This window comes from Mastigoproctus giganteus, chromosome 5, assembly GCF_048544385.1.
Source record: "Mastigoproctus giganteus isolate SK-2022 chromosome 5, ASM4854438v1, whole genome shotgun sequence".
Classification (NCBI taxonomy): Eukaryota; Metazoa; Arthropoda; class Arachnida; order Uropygi; family Thelyphonidae; genus Mastigoproctus; species Mastigoproctus giganteus.
In genome coordinates, this window is record NC_143579.1 from 67,380,420 (window position 1) to 67,401,806 (window position 21,387).

The following is a 21,387-nucleotide window of genomic DNA, read 5'->3' on the forward strand; positions in this document are numbered from 1 at the left end:
TATGGGCAGGCCAAGTGAGTTTCTTCACATTATTTTCCTAAAACCAGGTTTTCACATTGCTCAGTACATGCAATACAACATTATCACACTGTAACCCTGATAACCAGGAGTATGCTGGTAAATTTTTAGCAACCGGCTCTCTAAAAGATAGTAGGAGTGCTGGTGATTTGAACCGATTTTTATTGTTGCCGCTGCCACTAGGTGGCACCACCTGCCTCCACCGTCTGTGCGGGTGATGTCATCAATCATGTGACTAGCCTCAGACTCCGGTATGTTTTTGCTGCCGGGGTGGGGGGGCACTGGCTGCCTTCCACGATCCCTTGCATAACCACAACTCTTTGCTCCATGCTCCGATATTTTTTTCCGATGGCTGCTTCTCATACTCCTTTGCACAGGCTGGACTCCGCTATTATTATTTTGGCTGCTGGATGATGGCACATATTTTTTTCATAAAAATAATTTCATTTGGTGGGATTCGAACTGAAGTCTATGAGCCTTATGGGCAGGTACCCTAAACGGGAATAATATGTGAAATTATAAAGTTTTGAAATTAAAAGTTAAATAAAATTTCCCGACTGCGGTTAAAGTTTGAAAATAAATACCCATATCTGAAAATTATAAGGTAAATATTGTAACTTCCAAGCTGTAATTATAATGTTCTTATTATTCTGGTTAAAATTTCAAAAATTTTAATTAAAGCCAGTTTTAATGAATGGGAGTCTTTTATTTGAATACTACAGGATAATATCAATGTGTACAGATCTTTACTAATAATAAAGTGTTCTCAATTCAGATAACATACCATTATGACGACAGTCCATTCTTTTTTTTCATTTCAAGTATGAAGTCTTCAAGTATTGTTCAAGAAAGTGTTCATCACTTGTTTGCTGTATGGAAAAATTTTGGAATTTCCTCTCGTGGCACCGAAGTAATTGTGATATCATTAAAGATGGCTACCTCCTCTAGTAAAACCAATGACTGCTTTACAATGGCTACTTTCTCTCTCCTAATTCTCTAAATCACTCTTTATTCTACAAATATCTTTCCTCAGTTTGAAACTGTGCCCCCTCAGATTCTTAATCTGAGCAAGAGGAAGAATCCCATCAGCATTCAGCTTGCTCAACCCATTCAAGGCCTTATACACCTCAATCAGACCACTTCGCAGGTGCCTACTCTCCAGGCGCTGCACTTTGCAGAACTTAAGCCTTTCTTGGTAAGAGCACCCCTTTGTTCCCCTCACCAATCTTGTTGCCCTTCTTTGTACTCGTTCTAGCAAATCTACATCCTTCCTAAAATGAGGCCTCCAGACCTGTACACAGTACTCTAGGTGTGGCCTGACCATTGCCTTGTATAACGGGATAATCACCTCCCTGTCCCTGCTAGCAAAATTCCTATATATCATTGACAAGACTCCATGACCTGTCCTGGCAGCCCGTCTGCACTGCTCACCGAACTTTATATTTGACTGCACAATTACCCCTAGGTCTTTTTATCATGAATTATCAGCAGTGATTATTCATGCATTAAGAATCTGCAGATAAAGAGCCACTAAGTAGCGATGATCACAGTATACTGATGTAGGATTTACTTAAAGCTGTAACTACCATATGGTATTCAATATCACTCTAGAGTACCTGAAAAAATATATACAGGCTGAGGGGTAAAGGGAACGGTTTTTCCTTTCATAAAGATGATTACAGTGGTCTCAGGCAGTTTTTAAATTCTATACAATGGGGCCAACTGATGATGTTACCAACAGCAAATTCTAAATGGGAAGCATTCAAGGAAGTAATTTTGGAAGCTATTGGGTTTCCATTCCAACTAAGAAATATTGTTCGAGGTTTATGCCTAAATGGATGTCAGATGAACTAATGAGAAATATGAATGGGTTCCATATAAATTATCAGGAGACACAGTAGCCAATGGTAGATATAAGCTAGTCTGCCTGCAATCAAGTCACACAGAAAGTTAGGCAGGCAGAGGCAGATTACGAGAAATTTTTGGCAAAGGATGTAAAGAAAAACAGTAAAGACTACTTTACTTATGTAAACTCTAGAAGGAAGGAGATTAATCGGATTGTTTCACTTGATATCGATAGTTTGACTTTTGATGATCCTGCTCAGCTAGCTGACAAACTGAATAAATATTTTGCATCTACATTCACACATGAGGAGTTAGTTATTGAGGAAGGGGAATGCCAAAAAGTTTATCAAACTATAACAAGGAGGTAAATGATTTTGTAAAAACTGAGAGCAAAGTGGAGGAGGAATTGTTGAAGTTAAACATAAGAAAGGCATCTAGGGTGGATGGGATCTATCCAGTTATATTAAAGGAGGCAGAAAAAGAAGTAAGCAAACCCTTAGCCTTAATTATGACAGCATCCTTGGATTGAGGGGAGGTCCCCCACAGATATCATCATCATCACAGATAGGAGATGTGCAAATGTATCCCCTATTCACACAAGGAGTTCAAAGGGTGACACAAGTAACTACAGACCTGTTATTTTAACTTCTATTCAGGGTAAAATAATGGAGTCACGGATTAAAGAAGCATTGCAGGATCATCTAGACAAGACTGCATTTATAGTTCAGACAGACACAGCATGGGTTTGTTAAAGGGATCTCTTATCTGACCAATTTGATTAGATACTATGATGTTGTCACAAAGGAACTGGATGCAAAAAATAATTTTGATATTTTATACTTGGATTTCAGGAAAGTTTTTGATACCGTTGCACATGGAAGACTACTGTACAAATTGGAGCAGTGTGGCATTAAAGGCAAGTTGCTATATGAATAAAAGGATGGTTGAGTGGGAGAAGACAGGGAGTGGTAATCAATGGACAATGCTTGTTGTGGACTAACGTTATTAGTGGATTCCCCCAAGTTTCGGTGTTGGGACTATTGTTGTTTTCTATATTTATAAATGACATTGATGAAGGTATAACAGGCTTAATGTTGAAGTTTGCAGATGGTTGGTAGGGTTGTTCATGAGAGTAACGATTGTACACTGCTGCAAAAGGATCTGGAAAAGTTCGGCAGATGGCTTGGGAGGAGGCAAATGAAGTTTAACAATGCAAAGTACTGCATATGGGCAGCAGTAACCCCAAAGTAACTTACCAACTGTGCAGTACTACACTCAGGATAGTGGAGAATGAAAAAAGACCTGGGGATAATTGTGCAGTCAGAGATGAAGTTTCAGCTCAATGGTGTCTTGTCAATGATATACAGGAATTTTGCTAGCAGGGATAAGGAGGTGATTATCCCTTTGTATATGGCAATAGTCAGGCCACACCTTGAGTATTGCATACAGGTCTGGAGGCCTTACGTTAGGAAGGATGTAAAGCTGCTGGTACGTATTCAGTGTGTCTTAAAATTGCAACGTATGGAGACTAGGCACCTGTGAGGTGATCTGACTGAGATGTATAAGGCTTTGAATGATTTGAGCAAGCTCAATGCTGATGGGATTCTTTCTCTTGCTCAAATTACACACTTAAGGGGGCATAAATTCAAATTGAAGAAAGATAGTTGCAGAATAGATGTGCAGAAATTTGTCTTTAGCCAGTGAGTAGTTCATTGTTGGAACAAATTTCTATCTGTCGCTATGGAAGTTGCCACTACTAATGCTAATCAGTCAAATAAAAAAATAACAAATAAATAAAAAAAGAGAAAAATGTTTACCCCATTCCTTCAAATAAATTTTCTAACCTTTCCTCAAATTTATTCATATCTCCACAACACCTGATGAAAGTTTGTTACAACAATCAATTGTTCTCTAGCTATCCTGCAACCATCCTTTTTTAATGAAATTCATGTTTACTTATGTGTGCCATCAACATATGTTTTACTCAATCAGGTCTCTTTGCATTTGCCTTATTTCCAGATGCCAAAATTTACAGAACTGGAGCTCTTCTTGGTAAGAGGACTTATGTCCCTGACTAATCTCATTGCTCTTTTCTGCACCACTTCCAAAAGATCCACATTCTTCTTAAAGTGAAGCTTCCAGACCTGAATGGAGTATTCACAGTGCAGCCTAACATTACTTTATACAACAGGATAATCACTTCCTTGTCCCAGCTGGAAAAATTCCTGTATATCATTGAATATTTCCTGTATAAAACAGAAGTGAATATTTGAGAATGTATGTTGAAGACTGTATGTCTGAATGACATTTTACACTGATCAATGTGCTGTATTTTGAGTAGCAGCAGTCCCAGAATAATATACCAATTGGGTAGTACCATACTCGAGGTATGGGGAATGTCGAAGACCAATGTACAGTTACCCTTAGGTGCATATCAGATGATAAGGTACTCAAGTAACAGCAGACTTCTGGAATCCTTCATGAGGAAGCAAGCTCTTCTCCTTATACTACAAATAATTAACACTTGCCCATTAGAAAAGTATGCTGTTACTTATTTTCAGTTGAGAGTCACCACCCAGACAGCATTAATTTGAAGTTATCAGACATCACTATTTGAAGTATGGTGGCAGATTTTTTATTTCCACAGTTACTTAAATTTTCGAACTCCGTGCTATAGTTATTAATTTTTACTTCCTTATCATTTTCCAGTTTATAATATAATTTTTTTTAATCAATTTCTTGCATCTGTCTTTTCACTTATTAGTGTCATCATCATCAGCCATTTTCAATCCACTGCAGGATGAAGGCCCTCCAGCAACTTTCCAATTGCTTCTATTTTGTGCAATGGCCATCCATTTACTACCCATGAACTCGTGAATTTCATCTGTCCATCTCCGTCGTTGTCTTCCAGGTTTTCTTCTAGCTCCTCTTGGATACTATTCTGTTATTTTCTTAGTCCATCTGTCATCATGTCCTCGAGTTATGTGTCCTGCCCAAGACCATTTTAGTTCTTTAGTTTTGATAAGAATGTCCTTTACTTGAGTTTGCTGCCTAATCCATGTGTTTCTTTTCTTATCAAACAGTCTGATTCCTAATATAATACATTCCATTCTTTGCTGTGTAGTTCTCAACTTCTCTTCCATTATTTTGGTGAGTGCCCAAGTTTCACTTCCATAAGTCGTGGTGGGGAGTATACATTGGTTCATTATTTTACATTTCAGACAAATTGGGATATTATTCCTCAGTATGTGACTATATTTCCTGAATGTTATCCTTCGAAAATTTATTCTTCTCTTGAGTTCCAGCCATTTATCATTATTACAGCTAATGACTTGTGCCAGATAAGTACAGTACAGAGTATTTTTGGGTCTAACGGCACCAGGGATTTACCTCATCTCTGCGTATGTTATTTGTATCGAGGACAGTACGCTCTCAAGGCCAGAGTTTTAAAAGTGTGTGGGTCATGTGTTGTGTAATATGTTGTGCCCCTTGTTCCTCTGGCTTGTTAGCCACCAGGCCCCAGAGAGGGACCTGTCGTTTACGTACTCCGCGTGTGGAAGCCAGCCAGGTGTTCCCTTAATATTTGCTCTGGCAGGTCCTACCACCTATTTTCCTGAGATTTCAGTGGCTAGGACCTAAAAAAAAAATAAAATAAAATAAAAAAAATAAAAAAATAAATAAAATAAAATAAATAAATAAAAAATAATTAAAATAAAAATTCTTCTTTTCTTTTGGGTACAGATGGTACATTATATGCTGCTTAGAGGGGCTATAAGGGATACACGCTGGAGGTGATAAGATTTGCTAATAGGTCGGGCATGAATTTTGGTGTTTTAAATTTGTACGTGTAGGGCAGGTGCTGTTGTAAGGGGAAAGAGATGGGAGAGGAGGTGGAAGACTGGGGGGGGTTGGAAATTGGAAGTAAGGGGTCTATAGGGAAGATGACCTCTGTTGAAATAGTGGGGCATACCCATGCCCCACCAGAGGAGAAAGAGGTGTGGCAGGAGAGGGGAGGAGACAGCAGGCTGTCCCCTCCCCCCCTGCTAGGGAAAGAGGAGTAAAAAGCAGGCTAGACAGAGCCGGGGCGCTATATGGCTGTATGGCATCATAAGATGCAATCTTCGAGGTCCAAGTCCAAGTTGCAATCTTCGTCTTTGCATTGGTCTGGTGGAGGTCCAAGTCCAGAAGTCAGGTCCAGTTTGTTACGTTCATGTGTTGTATCTGCTTCAGGTGGTCACTAGTTCAGAGTTTCACAGTCATCTCAGGCAGTTACGTCTGTGTTTTCATAGGTTAGTGATGATGTGGCAGGGATCTTTGTCTTTCAAAGAGTTTGGGGCAAAGACAGTGAAAGCCCGGTAATTATCTTCTTCTTGCAATATTATTTCTTCTCGGTTTTTTAGCAAGGAGTTGATGCATGTATATAGCTGACATCTGAGGTCCTCATAGTTGTCACAGTCATGGATAAGATGTTCCCAGGTTTCCTCCTGACCGCAGTTACAGCTCGGGTTGTTGGAGATTCCCAGCTCGTGGGTGCTCACCGTGCAGCAGGCTCTAGTTGTTGTCAACAGTATGGATCGACTCCAGCTTTTTCTTGTTGACTGCTGTGTTTGCTTTCTGATACCAGGCGTCTGCACCATAGGCAAGGATAGGGATGAAGAGAGCTCTGTATAGAAGGGAGAGTTGAACTTCACAATCTCCAGGTCCAGGGGAAGGAAGCCCACCAGGACCTGGAGTGCATGGGTGCTCACCGTGCAGCAGGCTCTAGTTGTTGTCAATAGTATGGATCGACTCCAGCTTTTTCTTGTTGACTGCTGTGTTTGCTTTCTGATACCATCCCTATCCTTGCACCATAGGCAAGGATAGGGATGAAGAGAGCTTTGTATAGAAGGGAGAGGGGCCCTCTTCTTTAGTCCCCAGTCCCTCCTGGTGATTTTGGTTATCAGAGCCGAGAGCCTCCTTGTTTTCGGTCTGAGATAACAGAGATGAGATGTGAAGTTCAAGTTTCGGTCTAGTATTATTCCTGAGTTTGATGGTCGCTCCATTTATTTTGATTAGTGGAGGTCTACCAGGGTCAAGAGCACCCCTGAGGAGTATTGAGTTTGTTTTTTCGGTTGAGATCATTAGAAGATTCCTCTTGGCCCAATCCTGTAGCATGTGTGTGGCCTGATTGCCTGTGGCCTCCAGTTGAGCCCTGCTGTCTGCTTGAAGCATCATAATCAGATCATCAGCATATGCCTGTGTAATGACATTTGGAACATCCAGATTTAAAAACTCATCAAGCATCAGGTTCCACAGGAGCGGTCCCAGGACGGATCCCTGGGGGCAGCCCTGTAAACCCGTCTGGATACAGAGGTAAAGGGAGTGCTGACAGTGATTCTTCAGTTTTCCAGGTAAGATTTCATGCAGTGAAATAGATTTGATGGGATTTCAGCCCGTCGGAGCCTGGCCAGAACACTGGGCCACCAGAGGAAGTCAAAGGCTCCAGCGAAGTCAATTGAGATGAGGAGGAAATATTTCCTGTTACAGTTTCTGACTGCATCGATGATCCTCTCGAAGGCATCAGTGGTGGAGCATCCCCTCCTGAAACCAAATTGGTTTCTTGACATCAATTGAGCATTCTGGTAACGGTTTTCAATTCTGTGGTAGATGAGTCGCTCAACTAGCTTGCTCAGCATCGACAGCAGAGTGATAGGCCTGTATGAGCCTGGCATGTCCTGGGGTTTAGTGGGGTTTTTCAGGATAAGTCTGACTCGGGCTGTCTTCCACGAAGTTGGAAAGAAACCCTCCGTGAGGCATTGATTTGCTAGGTTCAATATAGTATCCTGTATAATTTCCACTGCCTTTTTTAATATTTCCGGCTCTATTTGATCTTCACCGGATCTGTGTGCCCTTTGGAACCTTTTTCAGGCATTATTCGCTCGCTGTCTTACTGCCTGGAATTCCGGTGACCACCAGTGGACCACTTTGGGAGCGGGCTTCTTCTTCCTGATGGCCATGTTTGCTGCTTCAGTTATAAGCTGCGTTACTTTTTGTTGGTGTTGGTCTGGATTGAGATATTTTGGGTCGAAGTTCCTGGCTTTTTCCATCAATGTTTGTTGGAATAAGTTCCAGTCTGCTTTTTGGATGGCATATCTTGGCGAAAGGAATCTAGGTGGATACTGTGCTACGAGGGAGTGGTGGAGGTCAAAGGTTAGGACTCTGTGGTCCAAGGTAGTCCAGTATTCTTGTACCACCCAGTGGGAGAGATGCCCAACAATCGACCGAGTGGCCAGAGTTACATCTATATTTGCCTCCCATAATGTGCTGGAGAAAGTTGATGGTTGATTAGGTCTGTTCAGAACTGCTAGGTTACTGTTGGAGATGTAATTCTCCAGGCGCTGACCATTTCTTGCACCCCCCCCCCCCCCCGGTCTGGTCTTTCACTGTGCCAAGCAGGGGATCTGCAGTTGGCGTCCATTCCTACTATGAGTTTGGCATTCTGCATTTGTAGTTGGATATTTTGCAAATATCTTGTCACGGGCAATATATCTTCTCCCGGATGGACATATATAGAGGTGACATAAAATTCCCCTAACGGTGAGGCTATATGAGCACATACGGCCCAGTTTGTACATAGGTCTGAGATCTTGATTACCGTGAGGTCAGGATTACAGACAGCGATGGCAGCCCACGGGTTGTCTCCATCGACTTGTACGATCTTGTAATGTAGGAGGTAGCCTTTTACTTCTTTGTTGTAGGTGTAGGGCTCCTGTAGCATTAGTATGTCATAATTTTCTTCCGTGGCTTTTTTAGCTATTTGTGCGGCAACAGCCTTAGATCTCTGAGCATTGTGCTGTGCGAATTTAATCTTTGTTTGATTATAGTGATTCCTGTTATTCCCCATAGTCGGTTCTGTTTTGTTGTGCACTCTTAGCCTTTATGTAGATTGGACACTTATTATCCCGTAGTGAGTGATCAAATGGTAGCTTCGTTTCTTTACAATTCACACAAATTGCAGGTTCTGCTTTCCTGGGGCAGAATGCAAATTCATGTCCGATGTCCACACAATGGCTACAGGTAGGCTGTGTTTGCTTACAGGTGTGGGTCGTGTGACCAAAGCGGCAGCACCTGTAGCATTTGGGAACAGCCACGTGCTCACGAAAACGGTGGCTGCCCCAGTTTATATAGATTCTTGATTGTTGGCTCAAAGATTTCCAGGTCGCTGCTGAGAGCTCTATGATCCAATTTATGGCATTTCCGTTTCTGGATTTAGTTTTATGTTTCGGCATAATGTGTTGCCCTGATTCTTCCTCCATGAGTGTTTGCTTCAATTTTTTGCAGTATATTTCCTCTGTTAATTCTTCTGGTGTTGTCTCTTTGTCTATATCAAATACAATGATGCTTGGCCCTTTCCATCTAGGAGGCTCTGTGTTGGAGTCCCAGTGTTGAAATTTTGGGGTTGCTGATTATACCTTTTATGTCCTCTGCAGTTTCAGTTTCAATTAACACCCCTACATTTCTTGTTTTCCGAATAGATCTAATCTTAGTATGCTTGAAATCACCCTTCAGCTTTTCTACTATTGTTTGTTTTACTTCTTCACTGGTCTTGTGTGTTTCTGTAGAGGCTGGCTTTAGTACAACTAGGTGCTGTTTTGGTATGAGGGTTTTTCTCTGGGCTGTTGTGGTTCGGTTTGTAATGGTGCTTTCATTTGGCTTGTTTAGGTTGGTCCTCAGCGCTTGGGAGTAGGTAGGGATGCGCTGTAGCATTTCCTTTGCCCTACTGTTATGATAGACTTGAAGTTTGGCTAAGGCAACCTCTTTTTCCAAGTTGGTCTGGACTAGGATCGTCTCCATTTTCATCCATAATCCCACTATTTCCCCCCCCAGAGTGCAGTCGTAATCCTGTTATGTTGATATTTAAATAGGCTTTCTAGGGTAGTCCTTAGAATAAGAGACTGCTCCAGTGCAGTGCAGTGCAGTGCCTTCAGGCAGTCTGGGGTCCAGTGGGGTTTCTTGTTTTTCCTGCCCTTTTTCTGTCACATTTTCTTGTTGGAAGATAGTCTGCTCTATGAATCCACCTTTTAAATTACTGCTCCTTCAATGATTATATCCCTTTCTTTGGCATACTTGTTCATCATTACTTTTGTTTTAGCCATATTCATCTTTAGTCCGAAATCCTTACCAACCCTGCATAACTGATTAAGCTTTTCCTCTAATTCTTTGGGATCATGGCTTATGATCACAATGTCATCTGCAAATTGTAAATGGTTTAGGTACTCTCCATTCAGATTGACTCCTTTCTGCGACCAGTCTAATCTTCTGAAAGCTTCCTCAAACCAGAAGTAAACAACTTTGGATATGCTGTGTCTCCTTGTGGAACTCCTTTCTCAATTTATGCACTAACCACATGGTGATCCGAATAAAGTTCCACCATGGTATAGGCATGACAGTTTTATAGAGAAAATCATTTCCCATTTATTAATACATGATACAGTTATTACTAATTTATTAGTATAATAGTAATTAGTAATTTAGATTAAGTTAAGACACTCAGAGTGTCTTATAGTGTAAGATACTCTGGCACTATAATCAGAGTCTTATAATGAGGGATTTTAACTTCCAAGATATTGACTGGAACTTGTAGATTGGTCACTCGATCACTAGCAAGGCTTTTATGGATTTATTGGATAACTGTTTTTTTACAGTAGCATGTTAGAGAGGAAACAACACTTTTGATCTGATTATCAGCAATGATTATTACTCATGCATTAAGAATTTACAGATAAAGGAACCACTAGTTGGCAGTGATAAGTGTACTGATGTGGGATTTACTTAAAGATGTAACTACCATCAGGGGTAAAGGGAAGGGTTTTTGGTTTTGTAAAGGTGACTACAGTGGTCTCAGAGATTTTTTAAGTTCTATATAGTGGGACCAACAACAAATTCTAAATGGGAAGTATTCAAGGAAGTAATTTTGGAAGCTACTAGGCTTTTTGTTCCAATTAAGAAATATTGTTCTAGGTTTAGGCCCAAATGGATGTCACATGAACTAATGAGACTAGTGGCAGAGAAGAAAAATGCATGGGATGCACATAAATTGTCAGGTGACGCAGAAGCCTATGGTAGATACAAGTTGGTCTGTAATCAAGTCGCAGAGGAGGTTAGGCAAGCGAAGGCAGATTATGAGAAATCTTTGGCAAAGGATGCAAAGAAAAACAGCAAAGACTTCTTTACAGCAGTGTCGAGTAAGTTTGGTGTAACATAAGCATTGGGAGATCAAAATTGAGAGTAGGAGTGTGTTATAGGCCTAATGACTCTGATGAGTATAATAAGAAACTGTACAGGGAAATAGAGTGGGCCAGTAAATCAGAGTCTTATAATGGGGGATTTTAATTTCCCGGACATTGACTGGAGTTTGTGGGTTGGTCACTCACACACTAGCAAGGCTTTTGTGGATTTATTGGATGATTGTTTTCTACATCAGAATGTTCGGGAGGCAACTAGAAGGAGTAATACTCTTGATCTGATTATCAGTAGTGATTCTTCATGCATTAAGAATCTGCAGATAAAGAAACCACTAGGTGGCAGTGATCACAGTGTGCTGAAATGGGATTTACTCAAAGAGGTAACTACCATCAGTGGTAAAGGGAAGGGTTTTTGCTTTCGTAAAGGTGACTACAGTGGCATGAGACAGTATTTAAATTCTATACAGTGGGACCAACTGATGATGTTACCAACAGCAAATTCTATATGGGAAGCATTCAAAGAAATAATTTTGGAAGCTACTAGGCTTTTCATACCAACTAAGAAATATTGTTCAAGATGTAGGCCTAAATGAATGTCAGATGAAGTAATTATACATGTGGCAGAGAAGAAAAATGCATAGGATACATATAAATTAATGGATGACATGGAAGCCTATGATAGATATAAGTTGGTCTGTAACCAAGTCACAAAGAAGATTATGCAAGCAAAGGCAGATTATGAGAAATCTTTGACAAAGGATGCAAAGAAAAACAGTAAAGAGTTCTTTACCTATGTAAACTCTAGAAGGAAAGGGATGAATCAGATTGGTCCACTGGATATTGATGGTTCAACTGTTGATGATCCTGCTCAGGTGGCTAACAAACTAAATGAGTATTTTGCCTCTACATTAACCAAACTCTTAGCCATAATTATGAGAGCATCCTTGGGCTCAGGGGAAGTTCCCATGGACTGGAGATGTGCAAATGCATCTCCAATTGACAAAGGGGGGGGGATCAAAGGGTGACACAAGTAATTACAGACCTGTTAGTTTGACTTCTGTTCCAGGGAAAATAATGGAGGCACAGGCATTGCAGGATCATCTAGACAAGACTGCAGTAATAATTCAGACACAGCATGGGTTTATTAAGGGGAAGTCTTGTCTAACCAATCTGATTGGATACTATGATGTGGTCACAAAGGAACTGGGTTTAAAAAATAATTTGAAATCACATACTTTGATTTCGGGAAAGCTTTTGATACTGTTGCACATGGAAGAGTACTGTACAAATTGGAGCAGTATGGCATTAAGGGCAAGTTGCTACAATGGATAAAAGGATGGTTGCATGGAAGAAAACAGAGAATGGCAATCAATGGCTACTGCTCTATGCAGAGTAATGTTATTAGTGGGGTCCCTCAGTGTTTGGTATTGGGCCCATTATTCTTTTGTATATTTATCAATGATATCGATGACGGTATATCAAGCTTAATGTCAAAGTTTGCAGATGATGCAAAGGTTCGCAGGGTTGTTAATAACCATAATGACAGTATGCTGCTGCAACAGGATATGGAAAAGTTGGGCAGATGGGTTGAGAAGCAGCAACTTCAGTTGTCACTTCTCAGCCTATACACATGGGTAACTCCAGAGAAATGCACCAACTGGGCGGTGTTACACTCAGAGTAGTGGAGAATGAAAGAGACCTTGGAGGTAATTGTGAAGTCAGATATGAAGTTTTCTGAGCAGTGCAGACATACTGCCAGAGTAGGTCATGAGGTCTTGTCAATGATATACAGGAATTTTGCAAGCAAGGATAAGGAGGTGATTATCCCCTTGTATAAGGCAATGGTCAAGCTCAGGGGAAGTTCAAATGATGTAGAGTTGTTAGAACGAGTACAGAGAAGACTGGTGAGGGGAACGGCGGGGTGCTCTTACAAAGAAAGGCTTAAGTTCTGCAAATTGCAGCTTCTGGAGACTATGCACCTGTGAGGTCATCTGATTGAGATGTATAAGGCCTTGAATGGATTGAGCAGGCTCAATGCTGATGGGATTCTCCCTCTTGCTCAGATTGCAAACCTGAGGGGGCATAGATTCAAACTGAGGAAAGACAGTTTTAGTATAGATGTGCGGAAATTTGCCTTTAGTCAGCAGGTAGTTGATTGCTGGAACAAACTTCCATCTGTTGTTGTGGAAGTTGAAAGCTTAAACAAATTCAAGCCAGAACAAGAAAAACATTTGGAACGAATGGATGTGTGAAAATGAGAAGGGTTTTTTTTTTTTTGGCCGATGCTGTATAAGTTTACTTATACAGCATCAGCTGTATAAGCAAGCTAATAATTCTAATGCCAATGATCCAGCCTCTACTGATTCTAATGCTAATGATCCAGCTGAGCTGGAGAGCCATTTGTATATTCCCATGTCAAAAGTTTGGAAATTTTTGTACAAATGAAGTTAATTGTTGTACAGTTTGTGGGTATTGTCCTTTTATGGTGATTGTACCATATGTTTTCCTATATTTTTGTAACATTAGAAATATCTTTGAAAAGATCTTGATATTTTTCTTTATTTTATTTACCAATTCTGTAATTGTACATGCAGATATAGAATCTAAGGATTAGCATTAACATTTACCAACAAAATTCTCTCTCTCTCTCTGACTTCTTTTCTATAGATGTAATTCTGTTCCCAAAAAGGGTCTTTAACAGAATACTTACACGACCTGTACTGTCTTCATTTGCAATATATAAATTTCTATTGTCTATCTGTTGTGTTCACTTCATTTCTTTCTCATTGACGGCATGGCGCCTCCATAGCCAGGTGGGCAAGAACAGCAGTGCGTAGTACACGCTTCTTGATTAGACCGGGGTTCGAGCCCGTGACCACCAAATACGGAGGATGCGGAAAGGTCATGGAATGACTACCGCATATTCCCGGAGCAATATGGCCTTAGTGCTAATGCTCCTAAAAACCAAACAAACAACTCATTGACAGTGTTTTCATCAGCATTCCTGGACCTATATCTGCTTCCTCTGCCAAGTTCAAGTAGTTTGGCTAAGCATAGTACTAAGTTTAAAACACCATCTTTAAACAGTGACTGTTTAAAACACCATCTTTAAACAGTCCAGACAGGCAGTCTGACAAAACATGATGTACATGTAACAAATGAATATGGACCAAATGAACCATACCAGTTAAATTAGATGTCAAAATTACATATGGTGATTATTGTATTAATTACTGTATATTCAATTTTATGAGAATAAATTAATCAACATTAATGTTGTACCACATGAAAGACTATTTAAAATTGTAATAGCCATAGACAGAGGCTTTTGCTGCACTCGACTGGTAAAAAAAGGAGTACATAAGAAAATACAAATTATTTGCTTCTCTCCTAACGTAGGTAACTATCCAGTTGACCTTTGAATTTATTCAAACTGTCAGCCTCAACTACCTGTGAATGCAACTTGCTGGCTAAAATAAAACTTCCTACAATCTACTCTAAACCTCTTTCATTATAATTTGAATTTATGCATACGAGTTCTGGATTTCTCTATAACAGTGAAAATTTCATCTTAAATCATTTTACTAACCCCTCTCAGAGCCTTATAAACCTCAATCAGGTCACCTATGAGGTGCCTGGTTACAAAGCTCTGTAGCTCACATATTTGGAGTCTTTCTTCGTATGGTCATGCATTTGCCGATCTCACCGTGCAAGTGCATGTCTTTGGACCCATTTAAGTTGCTGACCTCCACTAGACAGATAGTTGTAGAATAGATGTGTGGAAGTTTGCCTTTAGCCAGCAGATAGTTGATTGCTAGAACAAACTTCCATCTGTCGTTGTGGAAGTCAATAGCTTAAATAAATTCAAGGAAGAACTGGACAAACTTTTGGAGCAAATGGATAATGGGTTAAATGTTTCTCTTTTTTTTTTTGCTGATGCCGTATAAGCTTGCTTTCTTGCATCATGTGCCTCTACTAATGCTAAGTATAAGACCTCACATTTTACTGCATTAAAATGTAGTTGCCACTTTTCTGACCATTCTTGCATCCTGTTCAAGTCATTCTGAAGGAATGCTGCTTGGTACTGATCATTAACTATGCTACCAAACTTTACATTGTCTGCAAGCTTTGACATCAAGCCTGCTATCCCATCATCAATTTTGTTTATGAAAATCAAAAACAACAGTGGTCCAAGAACCCATCCTTGGATCCCTGCAGTCACCCAGCAATCCATCTTAGAATTTTTACAGTAATCCCAACACGTTCCAGATTATACAATGACCTCTCATGGGGGACTGAGTCAAATGCCTTGGCAAAATCCAAATAAACTATGTTTATTTGGATTGTAGGATATGGAATTGTTCCTTACAACCAGCTCATGAGGAACTGTGTTAAAATAGCTTACTAATTAAACATAATTTTTCCTTAACAAAACCATGTTGCGTGTTATTCGTGTTAAACATTTACTATCTAAATGTTTCTGGATTGCACTCTTAATCTTGCCACTAAAATTTATCCTACCACTGAAGTCAGACTAACTTGTCTGTAGTTACCAACTTCACTCTTAGAACCACCTTTATGTATTGGTGATACCTTGCCACTTCTCCAATCCGGAGAAATCTCTCCTGAGTCCAAAGATGCCCTCATGATTAACTTCAGTGAAACAATACACTCCCTGGTGACCTCCCTCAAAACTATTGGATATATGCCATCAACTCCAGGAGCCTTACTTGCCTTTATACTCAAAAGATTTTCTAATAAACAGACGTCTGTAATTTCAAAATCACTAATTTCATATGACTCAGCCTCACTTGCACAGCATCTTCTCAGCTTGAAGGGTCTTTCTTCAATAAAGACAGATGCAAAGTACCTGGTCAATTCATCTTCAACATCAGCTGGGTTGTCTAAGACCTTCCCACACCCAGTGCATAAGGATCCAATCTGATTCACTATTTTCTTCCTTGTATTCACATATAAGAAAAATTCCTTGTCCCCATTCTTTGCTCTCTGAACCTGTGCTTTTTCATATGCAGCCTTGGCTTCTCTTACTTTATCTGTGGTACTATTACAAATCAACTTATAGCACAGGCTTCAGTACTATTCGTCGCTCTGTAACTGTCCCATGCTATCTTTTTCTGCTCTATTTGACTGGCCAGCTCTGCATTCATCTATTTTGGGATCCTCCTCCAGCAATATTTTCTTAATGGTACATATGCATTGATGGCTTCGGTGAATTTTGCTTTAAAAATATTTCATAATTTCAAGTGTATTTGCCCTCACTGCAATCTGCCCAATTAACAGATGCCATATAGCACCTTAAACTGTCAAAGTCCCCTCTTCTAAAATTAAAAACCATGCCTTTAACAACTGCAACACCTTTCTTCATCTCCCAACTTATGACTGTGTAATCACTACTTTCCAGTGGTTCTTGTATTTTAAGCCCTGCAATGTCCTCTATTTTGTGAGTAATGATAAGGTCAAGATTATTCTCACCCCTAGTATTATCCCTGACATGCTACTACAAATAAAAATCATCTAGTTTATTTAAAAAAGATTTTCACCACAGTTAGTTTCCCTCCCACTTATTCCAATCAATCTTGGGCAGATTGAAGTAACCCATAATTCATGATTGCTTGCTCATTCCAATTGCATGTAAATACTCTGATCATATTCTTCACAATCTTCTAGTCTGTAGATTACTCTCACTATACCTTTGCTTCCAACTAACTCACACCACACAGATTCTATGCTGGCAGATGTAACTTCGGACTCAGAAACAGCTCTTTTTGCACCCAGGCTACTTTTGATTAGAAGCATGACACCACCACCCGTTCTATCTTCTCTGTCTTACCTAAATACACTATACATACCATAGTGGAACTCATCATCCCAAATTTCTGGGTGGCACCACGTTCTGTTAACCCTATTATGTCAGCATTACATGTCCTAACTAGAATGTCAAATTCATCCATTTTATTTAATGCACAGTTAATGCTAAGTTAATGTTAATGTTTACTACCCTGACACACCCTTGAAGTTATTCAGGCTTGTTTCTCTATCTTTCACATCCCACTCAGTTGAAATGTTGCTACACTCAGAACATCTTTCCAATATCAGCAGTTGTGTTAACAAACAAGAATTTTTGAGGTGAGTGCAAGCAATACTTTTACCCATATCATCAGATAAACATGGATCTATATTACCCTTCTTCCTCCGACTAGCAGTTCCCCTGAACCCTTACAGTACCCTCAATGATACTGTCAAAAATCCTTGCACCACCTTTGTTCAAGTGAATACCATCTCTACAAAACAGATTCCTTCTACCTATAAGGTGGAGGCCCCGCTAATAAAAATTTCTCCCCCTAGTCTTGCAGATGCCCTCAAATTTTGAGTTAATCCACAAGGCTTTCATATAATCCCTCCTATAGTGTCTGGGCAGAACTGCAGGCATGCACACACATTCTGACAACTCATGGCATGCTTTCAGCATGGTCCTATATTTATCCAACAAATGATCAGGTCATGTTCATTTAATATCATTAGTCCCCAAATGAATAATAATGCTCTCTTAAACCCCGCCCTCCATAAAATCTGACAATCTGTTGAAAACATCATCAATTGTTGATACCGGCAAACAACCCTGGTTCTGGTCCACCTATCTTTATTACAAAAATATTACCTGTTTCTCTGACAATAGAGTCTCCCAATAAAACTAGATTACCTTCAACCAGAGAAGTATGCACTTGATTCTTATCTGGGACACGAATTGGGGGGTGCATCACTTGACAGGTCATGAGATACTTATGTCCCTAAGGAGCTTTCAGTTACATTTGTTTCTAAGGCAAGCACTCATTTCTTCAGCGACTCAAGTTCTTCTCATAACGCACAAAGTTCTAATTTAAGATCGGTACTCTCCTAACATCGGGTACAAAGAAAAGAATCATTGGTTGACCTAGATTTTTCCACTAGACCAACTTTAGAATACATGCCACAAGCTATACAAATGAAGAACTCATGACTCACACCGAAATGCCTGCAGGCATTTCCATCTGGGTCACAATATCCTTGGAGTTTGTATTGTAAGTGGATCTTGTAGCAACCATTATTAAAGTAAAATCTAAACTTTAGAAACATTACAAAAGTATAATTTACAATATATTACAGAATTTAAATTACCAAAATATTACAGAAATGAAACTGTTGATAAAACTTTAACCACTAGAAGTTAAATTTAAGCTACCAAATGAAAGTTACAAAGTTCCTGCCAAAATATTGATATCTGAATATTAAGCTGTAGTTTTTCGAATACTTAACTAAATAATGTTATGATTACACTGTTTCCGATTACATGTTACGACTAAAAAATATTACAATCACTTTGAAAACACCTGAGTAGAAACACTTAGTAATTTGCCAGTGTTTTGATAAGCCTGTCTGAGAAGCTCCTAGATGGAAGAGGCTTGAGCTACTGGATCAATCAATATTTCTATCAACCAATTATTTCTATTTGATTGACTGACATGGCTTATCATATGTTCCTTCATATCACTTTCAAATTTAACCCTAGCTCATGACTTTTTTTCAATGCTGTCCTGTACTTGTTAAGTAAATCCACAGATCTATTCTTAATGCCATTATTGCCATTACCATGCAACAATATCATCTTTTGTTCTCTTAAAAGATATCTGCTCTATAATGTCATAAAATTTTGCTCCTGGTGACCATACCCTAATCATATTCAGTCTATCTCTTTTGCACAATATATTTCCCATTTCCCTGACTATAGAGTCACCAGCAATAACTACCTCCTGTGGGACCAGCACATTCTGCCTTGGGGGTTGCTGCTATGTTTCTTGTTCTGCAAATGTAAACTCGCTCATTGAGGTGGGCACCTGAGAGCTTGTGGGCCCTCAGTTTAATTCCTTTAAGGGCATACAACCCTGATCTTCAAGCTCTCATAAAAGTCCATCAGAATGCCAAGTTTCCCACCTAATATCCTCATTTTCTTTACATCAAGCACATCAGAATGCCTTGTTTCCCACCTAATATCCTCATCCTCTTTACATCAAGCATGCACAAAGATATCCCCCTTGGCTTTATCATGTCCTGTTCCAGATAGTCTGCACACACCACACAAGTAGCATATTTCATGAGGCTGTGACTCATAGAACATTCTTCCCTGAGCCACGGCACTCCAGCTACTTTGAGCCCTTTGCTTTGCTGTTCTTGTTTGAGGTGTGATTTCCATGAATTCAATATAATTGAGAATACCTAACTAAATTAATATACTAATTAATAATAAACTAATTATTACTTAAATGCAATAATAACACTACACTATTCATCAGTTATGCAATAATAATGTGTATTACGATATCAAGTTTAAGTTATATGTATTACTTTGAGCATTAGCAAGGGCACATGATGCAAGAAAGCAAGCTTATATAGCATCAGCCAAAAAAAAATTCTATTCTAATTGCTTAAAAAATAAATTATTTATTCTATTTGTTTTCATTAAAAGGGTCTATCCCCTATGGAGGTGAGGGCCCCATCTTAGGCACATGCTCTGGGTAGTCTAGCACTGCTTTTTGAGATATTGTTTATCTACCTCTATATAAGTTATCTTTAAACAAGGTCAGCCTAATCACATACTACTGAGCATCTCAACATGATTTGAACACTATTTGATTGATGAAAAAGCCAAAGTGAGTTTCTTCATTTTAGTTGAGGAATTAGTTTATCACAATGAAGGAGAAAGGTTTCTGCTCTACCCTGTATTCTAGAATGGATAACAGTAATCGTGTATTCATTGTATCAGTTAATAGCTCCCTCTGATCTGTCTAGATCCCTGACAAAAAAAAAAAAAAAAAAAATGTAACTGCATAATTAGATTATCCTCACAGAAAATCTGAATGAGTAAAGTATTACACAAAGATTAGTCTATGCCAATTGACTAATTTATAGTACAATGAATTTCAGAGTAGTAATGGACTGCACTTTTCAAGGACTAAATATTCCAATTTTTCAAGATTAAAAAGTTCAACAAATCTTTTGTGCACATTTTAGTCTCTTTTCAGCAAGACTGACCAGATCCTGGTAAGTTTTTAAGAAAAAAAAGATGTGAACATTTCTTGAATTATTTCTTCCCATATCAGAGAAAAAGATTTCTTCCAGTATCAGGAAATAAAACTTATTAAAAATAATATGAAATGACTGTAGATTTACAGAGTATCTTCCCAAATTTAGTCTGTAGGAGGATGGTGCAGGATTCAGAAATTATAATTCAGAATGGAATTCAGTGTGGAAAGCACTAACAAAGGTTTATGAAAATTATAAACACAAAATTGTGCTATCTGCCTAATTTCATCCCGTTTGAAAGGAGGGGGATTAAAACTGAATGAATAAAGGCAACAGACAAAATATTTAAACCTTAATTCCAACCTTTTCTCCTATAAACACTCTTTTTAGTTACGTTAACAATTTATATTATTGCCATTATGTCATTGTGTGTAATAAAAGGCTTGCATCATACAAATTCATCATAAAAACAGATTCAATTCAAAATTTATCATGGAGTACTTAACTGCTCAGCTAATTGATATGTATCTAGTATTGAGTGAATGCATGAGAAATGGTAATGTGGCTACACATAAAAATATCCAACATGAAGCTGGCAGACATACAATTCTTTCAGTCAACCAATTTCACAATCTGAGACTGTGAAATTAGTCGACTGCAACTGCACCACGTGGATGCTGGTACACAACAATATGTATATAATTTGGACATTAAAGAAATAATGGATACCATTAATCATGAACACACAATCTTTTGTGTGGGGGACTTAACAGGAGCAAGAAATGCATCCCTATCATATTCAAAGAGTTTGTGTACTGTTCAGTATGGACTTTCCACCATAAAGAGCGTACTATATGTTTCTATGGCAGAAGTGTGCAAAGGATCCAAGTTCCTTACCAAGGTCCAATAGATGGGATACACCATGTTTATCAGTCTACATATGTTACTTGATCACACAGTTCATACGCAATGGTGTACTTGTATTTTATATTTTTAAAATGCTCAAATAAGGTTTGTGGGAAAAACTAACAAAGGTATCCTTACACTTGTGATAAGATCAAGACATACTATTGCAACAAGACCTAGAAAAATTAGGCAGGTGGGCTGAAAAGTGGAAATTGAGGTTAACAATGATAAATCAAGGTACTGCATATAAGGCAGCAATATTCCCAGAATAACATAAATTTTCAAGGTAGTAACCACACTGAAAATGGTGGAGAAT

At 39.0% G+C, this 21,387-nt stretch overlaps 1 protein-coding gene across 2 annotated transcripts in view; it reads right to left on the minus strand.

Annotated features, from left to right (window-relative positions):
- Nucleotides 1-21,387, minus strand: part of LOC150085464 (ketohexokinase-like) — a 149,632-nt gene that overhangs the window by 64,778 nt on the left and 63,467 nt on the right. The window lies entirely within an intron of this gene.